Source organism: Anabrus simplex, unplaced genomic scaffold (genome assembly GCF_040414725.1).
Source record: "Anabrus simplex isolate iqAnaSimp1 unplaced genomic scaffold, ASM4041472v1 ctg00000128.1, whole genome shotgun sequence".
Lineage (NCBI taxonomy): Eukaryota > Metazoa > Arthropoda > Insecta > Orthoptera > Tettigoniidae > Anabrus > Anabrus simplex.
Window position 1 is genome coordinate 152,501 of NW_027130077.1, and position 10,000 is coordinate 162,500.

Sequence of the window (10,000 nt, forward strand, 5' to 3'; positions counted from 1 at the left end):
GATCCCGCGCACCGGTCCGAAGACCTCACTAAATCATTCAATCGGTAGTAGCGACGGGCGGTGTGTACAAAGGGCAGGGACGTAATCAACGCGAGCTTATGACTCGCGCTTACTGGGAATTCCTCGTTCATGGGGAACAATTGCAAGCCCCAATCCCTAGCACGAAGGAGGTTCAACGGGTTGCCCGGTCCTTTCGGACTAGGAGGACACGCTGATTCCTTCAGTGTAGCGCGCGTGCGGCCCAGAACATCTAAGGGCATCACAGACCTGTTATTGCTCAATCTCGTGCGGCTAGAAGCCGCCTGTCCCTCTAAGAAGATGTGTTGTCGCCGGTAGCACGAACGGATACCGGATGCGACTATTTAGCAGGCTAGAGTCTCGTTCGTTATCGGAATTAACCAGACAAATCGCTCCACCAACTAAGAACGGCCATGCACCACCACCCACCGAATCAAGAAAGAGCTCTCAATCTGTCAATCCTTCCGGTGTCCGGGCCTGGTGAGGTTTCCCGTGTTGAGTCAAATTAAGCCGCAGGCTCCACTCCTGGTGGTGCCCTTCCGTCAATTCCTTTAAGTTTCAGCTTTGCAACCATACTTCCCCCGGAACCCAAAAGCTTTGGTTTCCCGGGAGCTGCCCGCCGAGTCATCGGAGGAACTTCGGCGGATCGCTAGCTGGCATCGTTTATGGTTAGAACTAGGGCGGTATCTGATCGCCTTCGAACCTCTAACTTTCGTTCTTGATTAATGAAAACATACTTGGCAAATGCTTTCGCTTCGGTCCGTCTTGCGACGATCCAAGAATTTCACCTCTAACGTCGCAATACGAATGCCCCCGCCTGTCCCTATTAATCATTACCTCGGGTTCCGAAAACCAACAAAATAGAACCGAGGTCCTATTCCATTATTCCATGCACACAGTATTCAGGCGCAGCCGGCCTGCTTTAAGCACTCTAATTTGTTCAAAGTAAACGTGCCGGCCCACCTCGACACTCAATGAAGAGCACCGCGGTAGGATTTCATCGGGGTCCGCCTACGGCGCGCAGGAACCGCACGCGGATAACCACGGCGGCCGCGCGCTTTCGACTCGCCACCACCGGCAGGACGTCCCACGAACCATGCCAGTTAGACACCGACGAGCGATGAACCGACAGCGTGGGACACAAATCCAACTACGAGCTTTTTAACCGCAACAACTTTAATATACGCTATTGGAGCTGGAATTACCGCGGCTGCTGGCACCAGACTTGCCCTCCAATGGATACTCGTTAAAGGATTTAAAGTGTACTCATTCCGATTACGGGGCCTCGGATGAGTCCCGTATCGTTATTTTTCGTCACTACCTCCCCGTGCCGGGAGTGGGTAATTTGCGCGCCTGCTGCCTTCCTTGGATGTGGTAGCCGTTTCTCAGGCTCCCTCTCCGGAATCGAACCCTGATTCCCCGTTACCCGTTACAACCATGGTAGGCGCAGAACCTACCATCGACAGTTGATAAGGCAGACATTTGAAAGATGCGTCGCCGGTACGAGGACCGTGCGATCAGCCCAAAGTTATTCAGAGTCACCAAGGCAAACGGACCGGACGAGCCGACCGATTGATTTTGATCTAATAAAAGCGTCCCTTCCACTTCTGGTCGGGACTCTGTTTGCATGTATTAGCTCTAGAATTACCACAGTTATCCAAGTAAAGTGGTACGATCTAAGGAACCATAACTGATTTAATGAGCCATTCGCGGTTTCACCTTAATTTGGCTTGCACTGAGACATGCATGGCTTAATCTTTGAGACAAGCATATGACTACTGGCAGGATCAACCAGGGAGCTGGCTGGCTCGAGAGCCGAAACCGAGCGTCGTAGCCCGCCGCCGACGAGTGCGGCCTGCGGGACACAGACTTGCTTTGCTCCGTTGGCCGACCGAGTGGCCGCCAACTAAAATTTCATAGGCCGCCGAGCACGGGCTCTCACCCGGCCGGACGGGCCTTCACTAGGGATCGGGTCCCTTCACCATCCATCGTCACATCTCCACTTCGACCGCTGCCGAGGTCGGCAGGACCGTACGAGAGGCGTACGATGCTACATTTTCACGCCCGAGCAAGGGCGAGCGGTTACCAACATTACTGAGCGCCGCATATGAGCATGAACACTGGGTGTGCAGAGGCTCGCAGCATTGCAGTCGCGGGCAGGCAAGCTGCCGCTCTCAGTGTATCGGGCGGCGAGTATCTCAGGGTACTAAGGGGGTCCGGCAGATCACAAAATGGCCTCCACAGCGCCAGCGCCCGGCCGCCGCTTCGACCAAACTGGGCAGTCCGCGTGCGGGTGCGACCCATATGGCGATGTGAAGTGGTATCGTAAATTACGATAACCATTCCAGGGTGATGTAATCCGGACGGGTGCACTGCGTGATGATGGATTTAATGCCAAATAGAAAGTAATTAAGAAGAGATTAGGGAAAAGGTCGCGACCGAAAGCTTTCTTCGCTTACGCTGCCTGAACTGTCAGCGTTAGGCCCAAGGTGTAAGCGTACGAATTGTAGAGCGTAAAAAGCTGTACAAAAATGTCCGCGACGGCATACATCTATTTCCAACCCTTTACCCCCTACAAGCGGCCATCCGGATAAAAAATGAGCACCTTCAAATTAAAAAGTTTTTCCGAGATAGTTCACGAATTTTCCAAACAAGATAAATCGTTCATCCTCCGTTAGAGCTGTATAGGGAAGACAACAACCTTTAAAGTACATTTGTGTGTGTGCGCGTGTGTGTGCGTGCGTGCGTGCGTGCGTGCGAACGTGTGTGTGTGCGCGCGCGCGCGCGCGTGCGTGTGTGTTAAGACAGACCGAGCAGACCAACAGCCAAGGTAATGACCACCAGACTTATTTTTCTGTAGCTACCTCCGCAGACTTACACGAGGGGAAGGTCCTTATTTCTAATTATGTAACCAACCTTTCCTGAAATGTAAATTTTCGTTCAGCTTTTGTAAAATTTCATAAAGTTTTCAACTGCAAACCGCGGATAGAGAGTGCTTCACCATCTCGAGTTCCCTTCAACTTAGTTTGAGGCGACTACGATTTTGTGACTGTTTTTCTTTCCTGTAATGTATTAAATTAACCTCCATTCGAGTCACCACAGTAGATTGGGCTTAGCCCCTGTATCACTGGGCCGGGAGCCCCGTTAGGATTTTATTCTTCAATATCTAGGAGTATACGCGTCCATTCATTTTGTGTTCGGGCCATTAATTTAACCCGTTATTCTTATTCCACAAAGGTCCAGTAGGTTGGCTATTAGATACCCCTGCGTACTAACTTTTGTTAATTGTAAATTGTGCCTGGAGAGGCCAGATATTGTAAGGGGTTGTGTAAGTTTGCCCTTAGCGAGCTGTAAGTGATTAGTTAAAGTTGGAGAACAGGTAAGCTCTTTTACCGTGTTTCCTAAATTCAACTGCAATATTGAGGTGCTTCTCTGGAAGGCTGTGAAGTTGTTGGAGCAAAGTGCTCTTAAATTGTCTAAACATAAGAGAGTTTGCAAAATTTTGTAAACCGGATCTGGTATCTCAGAATTTGTAAACTAAGAGCTTGAAGCCCCGATCTGTAAAATTCCCTAATCTGGGGTTTTCCAGTTATTGTTTCAAGATGGCTATTTGTACCTGTCACTTTATTAGTTCACCAAGTGAAAAGTGTGTTAAGTTTGAGATTCTAAAAGAAATGTAACCTATGTTAAAGTTTTAAGTTAATTTTTGGTATAGTAGTTAGACCCATTCCACCCAGCACCTTCTTTCACCTCTTTCTGCTCCAAGGATTTCTCCGTCACAATAATAATAATAGTTCCGAGGTTATGGTGGAACAGCAGGGAGTAGGCAATGTGTAATAAGACGACGCAGACTAGTAGACGGGGCAATTGCATGATGGTCTGGGTTCCAGCTCAGCGATTCGCCACGCAAAGAATGTGAAGGAACACATTGCGATAGAGGTTTAGGTGGGTATGTCATCTGACCCACGGCTGTGGCTGATAGCGGCATCATGGGTGGAAGGGGTTCCCTCATTACCAGGGGATGCCGTGATCAGCCAGTTGCTTTCCTTTTTGCTTTTGTTTTTAGATGTATGCAGTATAACTTTAGATTTAGCGAAGGGTGGTGCAGCTTACGGTCCGGCTTTCCGCCTCTACTGCGACACCAAGTTAGAGTAGTGAAGAGTGGTGCTGCTTACGGTCTGGTTAACCGCCTCTGCAGCGCCTCCAAATTAGTTAGAGTACTGGAGTTAGTGGTTTTATAGTAGATATGGTTTGTTTAGTGTAGGGTGGCGTTGCCCATGGCATGGTTATCCGCCTGTGTGACGCCACTAAATTAGAAGGGTATGTGGTTAGTAGTTTAAGGGGCGTAGATTAGTGATTGTTTGTCTAAAGTTTTGTTTTGTTGTTTCTGTGTATTTATTGCCTGTAATGTATTGCACCCTTGTCGCGTGACAAGGGTCCTAAAGTTCTCCTTCCCCCTCCCCTTCTTCTTCTTCTGCTTTGTTACTAATATTATTAATGAATTTGTTTCCGTTCCCCTTCGATTGTGGTAACGGTCCGACATAGTCCATAGGCATTCCATGGGGCAAGACGGTTAATGCTATAGCAATAGCCCAAGCTTAGTGGACAAGGTGGACTTACTAAGCAAGCAAGATTTAAAATCATTCACCATTTCCCTAATTTCACAGCCCACACCCTTCCAAATAAACATCCCTCGGATCGTATGTTAACTTCTCTAGTTTTCTTTTCTTTTCTTTTCTTTTCTTTTCTTTTCTTTTCTTTTCTCTGTAAGGACGACTGAAGAACAAGAAGAGAATGCTATACAGGAGGGTCATAAATTCTCCTTTCTCCTCCTCTCTTACCCCTCTTCTTCTTATTCCTTATCAACACCTACTTCTTAAGGAAGATTGAAGAATAAAAAGGATTTAGCGGGTCTTAAAATTCCCTTCTCCTTCTCTTCGTTTTATCTTTTAATTCCTCCTAGCATGTATCCCGCGAGCGTGCAGTTTCCGCATTGCAGGGATAGTATTTACAGTGTTGATGACGATTCGTACGGTGATGATGATGATGGCAAAAGTGCTCTATTTTTTTGTTCGTTACCTTATTCAGTAAAGAGAGAAAATAAAATATTCTCAAATTTTAGTAAATTTACTTGATCCTAATAAGTCGGTTCACCAGCCACCACCCCCCCCCCCCTTTCGAACCAATGCGCATCTCCCCAGTCTGCTCCGCGGAAATCACAGTACAACTAAAACAAAATAATAATCATAATAATAAAGATAATTCCGAAGCACAATTCGCGGCGAATAATTCTGTTTTAAATTTGCACTAAACGAAGTTTAAAAAATCGTCGTTCGTATGGTTCTTCTTCTCTTCTTGTAATTCTTTGTAATTTCTCTTTTCCTCTTCTTCTTAAGGAGGACTGAACAAGTAGAGAAAATATACAGGAGGGTCTTAAAACATTCATTCCTCCATGTCGTTATCTCTTCTTCTTCTTCTTCTTCTTCTTCTTCTACATTTTCCTTAACATCATCATACTACTTTTTAGGAAGTTTGAAGAAGAAGAGAAAATATACAGGAGTGTCTTAAAATTCTGCTTCCACCTTGTCTTTCTCTTCTTCTCCGTTAACGTCTTCTTAAGGAAGATAGGAGAACAAGAAGAGAAAATAAACAGGAGGGTCTTAAAACGTTCTTTCCTCCTTGCCGTTTTCTCTTCTTATTCTTCTTCTTCTTTCTCTACAACATCATCATATTACTTATTAGGAAGATTGGAGAGGAAGAGAAAATATACAGGAGGGTCTTAAAAATCTGCTTCCACCTTGTCTTTTTCTCTTCTTCTTCGTCACCTTCTTCTTTACAAAGACTGAAGAACAAGAAGAGATAATATAGAGGGGGGGTCCAAAAGTATTCCTATTATTTTCTTCTTCTTCTTCTCCTTCTTCTTCCCCTTCTTCTACTTGAGGAACGTTGAAGAACAAGAAGAGAAAAATATACAGGAAGTTCTTACAATTCTGCTTCCTCCTAGTTTTCTCTTCTTCTTCTTCTGCTTCTTCTTCTTCCTTTTCTTCTCCTGCTTATGATGATTATTATTCCTTAACATCTTCTCAGGAAAGATTGGAAAAGAAGAAGAGAAAACATAGAGGATGGTCTTTTAAATGGTCCTTCCTCTTCCTCTTCTTCTACTTTCCTTCTGCTCCTTCGTTATCTTCTTTTCTTTTCTCCTTAAGGAAGACTGAATAACAAGAAGAGAATGCTATACAGGAGGGTCATTAGTTCTCCTTCCTCCTCCTCTCTTACCCTTCTTATTCCTTATCTACACCTACTTCTTAAGGAAGATTAAAGAATAAGAAGGAATTACCGGGTCTTAAAATTCCCTTCTCCTTCTTCTCTTCGTTTTGTCTTTCAATTCCTCCTAGCATGTATCCCGCGAGCGTGCAGTTTCCGCATTGCAGAGATAGTATTTACAGTGTTGATGGCGATTCGTACGGTGATGACGATGATAATGGCAAAAATGCTCCATTTTTTGTTCATTACCTTCTTCAGTAAAGAGAGAAAATGAAACATTCTCAAATTTTAATAAATTTACTTGATAATAATAAGTCGGTTCGCCAGCATCCCCCCCCCCCTTCGACCGAAAGCGCATCTCCCCAATCTGCTCCACGGAAATCACAGTACAACTAAAACAAAATAATAATCATAATAATAAAGATAATTCCGACGCACAATTCGCGGCGAAGGATTCTCTTTAAAATTTGCATAAAACTAAGTTTTAAAAAATTTCTTCTCGAGTAAATACATTCAGATAAATTTTATAACCTGTAATTATGAAATACACATTATACATGAGAATGTCACATTAACTAAAGTAATTGTTGCCATGCACAACACTGAAAATATCTCCCCATGCAATAAATCTTGGCTACTAACAATGAATCATTCACTCACTCACCCTAGCTGGCAGCATTTCAGCCGATCACGTTGCCGACGACGGAAGCTGTACTTCCTCGGCCAGCGCGGCTCTCCTCCCGGCCAGCAGCCTCGCGGAGCATGTCAGCCCGACCATTCCAGCCATCAGCCTATGCGCGATGGCAGCTGCCCTGGCCGTCAGAGCTGCCCGACCGGCGCGGAAGCTTCTCGACGTCGTTCCACGTAATGACAGTCACCCAAGACTCGGCCTGCGACCACAAACACTATTATTAATAAATTTAGTAATCATACTGATGACATAAATGAATCCGAGTAATTCATGCATATAATATAAAATAATAATAATAATAATAATAATAATAATAATAATAATAATAATAATAACAACAATAAAATAATCATCACCATGACAAAACGCTCACTTTTAATTACCGGTAAATTGGCTTGCCCCGCCGGATGCGCACTCACGGCTACGATAAGATAGGCAGGGCTACTCCCGCCGTTTTCACCCACTCAGGTCCCTGCAGATCAACCGAGCTACACCCGGGCCCCGAATGCTACACAGTGGTTAGCCCTAAGCCAGGCCACCTTTGCACCCGAAATGAAGGTTGTAGTATTTTGTTTACCGCGCTTTGAGCGATTACAGCTGTCGCGTACCTTAAGAGAGGCCCATCTACTCCAGCTGTTTACACGCTATCGGGTACCTTAAGAGAGTCCAGGCTACTCCCGCCGTTTACCCGCGCCTGGCCACAATAAGATAGGCAGGGCTATGCTTTGAGCGATTACAGCTGCCGGGTACCTTAAGAGAGTCCAGGCTACTCCCGCCGTTTACCCGCGCCTGGCCACATTAAGATAGGCAGGGCTACGCATTGAGCGATTACAGCCGCCGCGTACCTTAAGAGAGTCCCATCTACTCCCGCCGTTTACCCGCGATCGGGTACCTTAAGAGAGTCCAGGTTACTCCCGCCGTTTACCCGCGCCTGGCTACATTAAGATAGGCAGGGCTACGCATTGAGCGATTACAGCCGCCGCGTACCTTAAGAGAGTCCCATCTACTCCCGCCGTTTACCCGCGCCTGGCCACATTAAGATAGGCAGGGCTATGCTTTGAGCGATTACAGCTGCCGGGTACCTTAAGAGAGTCCAGGTTACTCCCGCCGTTTACCCGCGCCTGGCCACATTAAGATAGGCAGCGCTACGCATTGAGCGATTACAGCCCCCGCGTACCTTAAGAGAGTCCCATCTACTCCCGCCGTTTACCCGCGATCGGGTACCTTAAGAGAGTCCAGGTTACTCCCGCCGTTTACCCGCGCCTGGCCACATTAAGATAGGCAGGGCTACGCATTGAGCGATTACAGACCCCGCGTACCTTAAGAGAGTCCCATCTACTCCCGCCGTTTACCCGCGATCGGGTACCTTAAGAGAGTCCAGGTTACTCCCGCCGTTTACCCGCGCCTGGCCACATTAAGATAGGCAGGGCTATGCTATGAGCGATTATAGCTGCCGGGTACCTTAAGAGAGTCCAGGCTACTCCCGCCGTTTACCCGCGCCTGGCCACAATAAGGTAGGCAGGGCTATGCTTTGAGCGATTACAGCTGCCGGGTACCTTAAGAGAGTCCAGGTTACTCCCGCCGTTTACCCGCGCCTGGCCACATTAAGATAGGCAGGGCTACGCATTGAGCGATTACAGACCCCGCGTACCTTAAGAGAGTCCCATCTACTCCCGCCGTTTACCCGCGATCGGGTACCTTAAGAGAGTCCAGGTTACTCCCGCCGTTTACCCGCGCCTGGCCACATTAAGATAGGCAGGGCTATGCTATGAGCGATTATAGCTGCCGGGTACCTTAAGAGAGTCCAGGCTACTCCCGCCGTTTACCCGCGCCTGGCCACAATAAGATAGGCAGGGCTATGCTTTGAGCGATTACAGCTGCCGGGTACCTTAAGAGAGTCCAGGTTACTCCCGCCGTTTACCCGCGCCTGGCCACATTAAGATAGGCAGGGCTACGCATTGAGCGATTACAGACCCCGCGTACCTTAAGAGAGTCCCATCTACTCCCGCCGTTTACCCGCGATCGGGTACCTTAAGAGAGTCCAGGTTACTCCCGCCGTTTACCCGCGCCTGGCCACATTAAGATAGGCAGGGCTATGCTATGAGCGATTATAGCTGCCGGGTACCTTAAGAGAGTCCCATCTACTCCCGCCGTTTACACGCGCTCGGGTACCTTAAGAGAGTCCAGGCTACTCCCGCCGTTTACCCGCGCCTGGCCACATTAAGACAGGCAGGGCTATGCTGTGAGCGATTACAGCTGCCGGGTACCTTAAGAGAGTCCCATCTACTCCCGCCGTTTACACGCGCCTGGCCAGAATAAGATTGGCAGGGCTACGCATTGAGCGATTACAGACCCCGCGTACCTTAAGAGAGTCCCATCTACTCCCGCCGTTTACCCGCGATCGGGTACCTTAAGAGAGTCCAGGTTACTCCCGCCGTTTACCCGCGCCTGGCCACATTAAGATAGGCAGGGCTACGCATTGAGCGATTACAGACCCCGCGTACCTTAAGAGAGTCCCATCTACTCCCGCCGTTTACCCGCGATCGGGTACCTTAAGAGTGTCCAGGTTACTCCCGCCGTTTACCCGCGCCTGGCCACATTAAGACAGGCAGGGCTATGCTGTGAGCGATTACAGCTGCCGGGTACCTTAAGAGAGTCCCATCTACTCCCGCCGTTTACACGCGCCTGGCCAGAATAAGATTGGCAGGGCTACGCATTGAGCGATTACAGACCCCGCGTACCTTAAGAGAGTCCCATCTACTCCCGCCGTTTACCCGCGATCGGGTACCTTAAGAGAGTCCAGGTTACTCCCGCCGTTTACCCGCGCCTGGCCACATTAAGATAGGCAGGGCTACGCATTGAGCGATTACAGACCCCGCGTACCTTAAGAGAGTCCCATCTACTCCCGCCGTTTACCCGCGATCGGGTACCTTAAGAGTGTCCAGGTTACTCCCGCCGTTTACCCGCGCCTGGCCACATTAAGACAGGCAGGGCTATGCTGTGAGCGATTACAGCTGCCGGGTACCT

The 10,000-nt window shown here is 48.1% G+C and overlaps 1 non-coding gene across 1 annotated transcript in view; it reads right to left on the reverse strand.

Annotated features, from left to right (window-relative positions):
- LOC137503452 (small subunit ribosomal RNA) overlaps positions 1-1,816 on the reverse strand; it is a 1,925-nt gene extending 109 nt beyond the window's left edge. Inside the window, exon 1 of the ribosomal RNA XR_011019136.1 lies at positions 1-1,816. This exon is cut by the window's left edge and continues 109 nt beyond it. This is a non-coding gene — a ribosomal RNA (small subunit ribosomal RNA).
- Between the last annotated feature and the right edge of the window lie 8,184 nt (positions 1,817-10,000).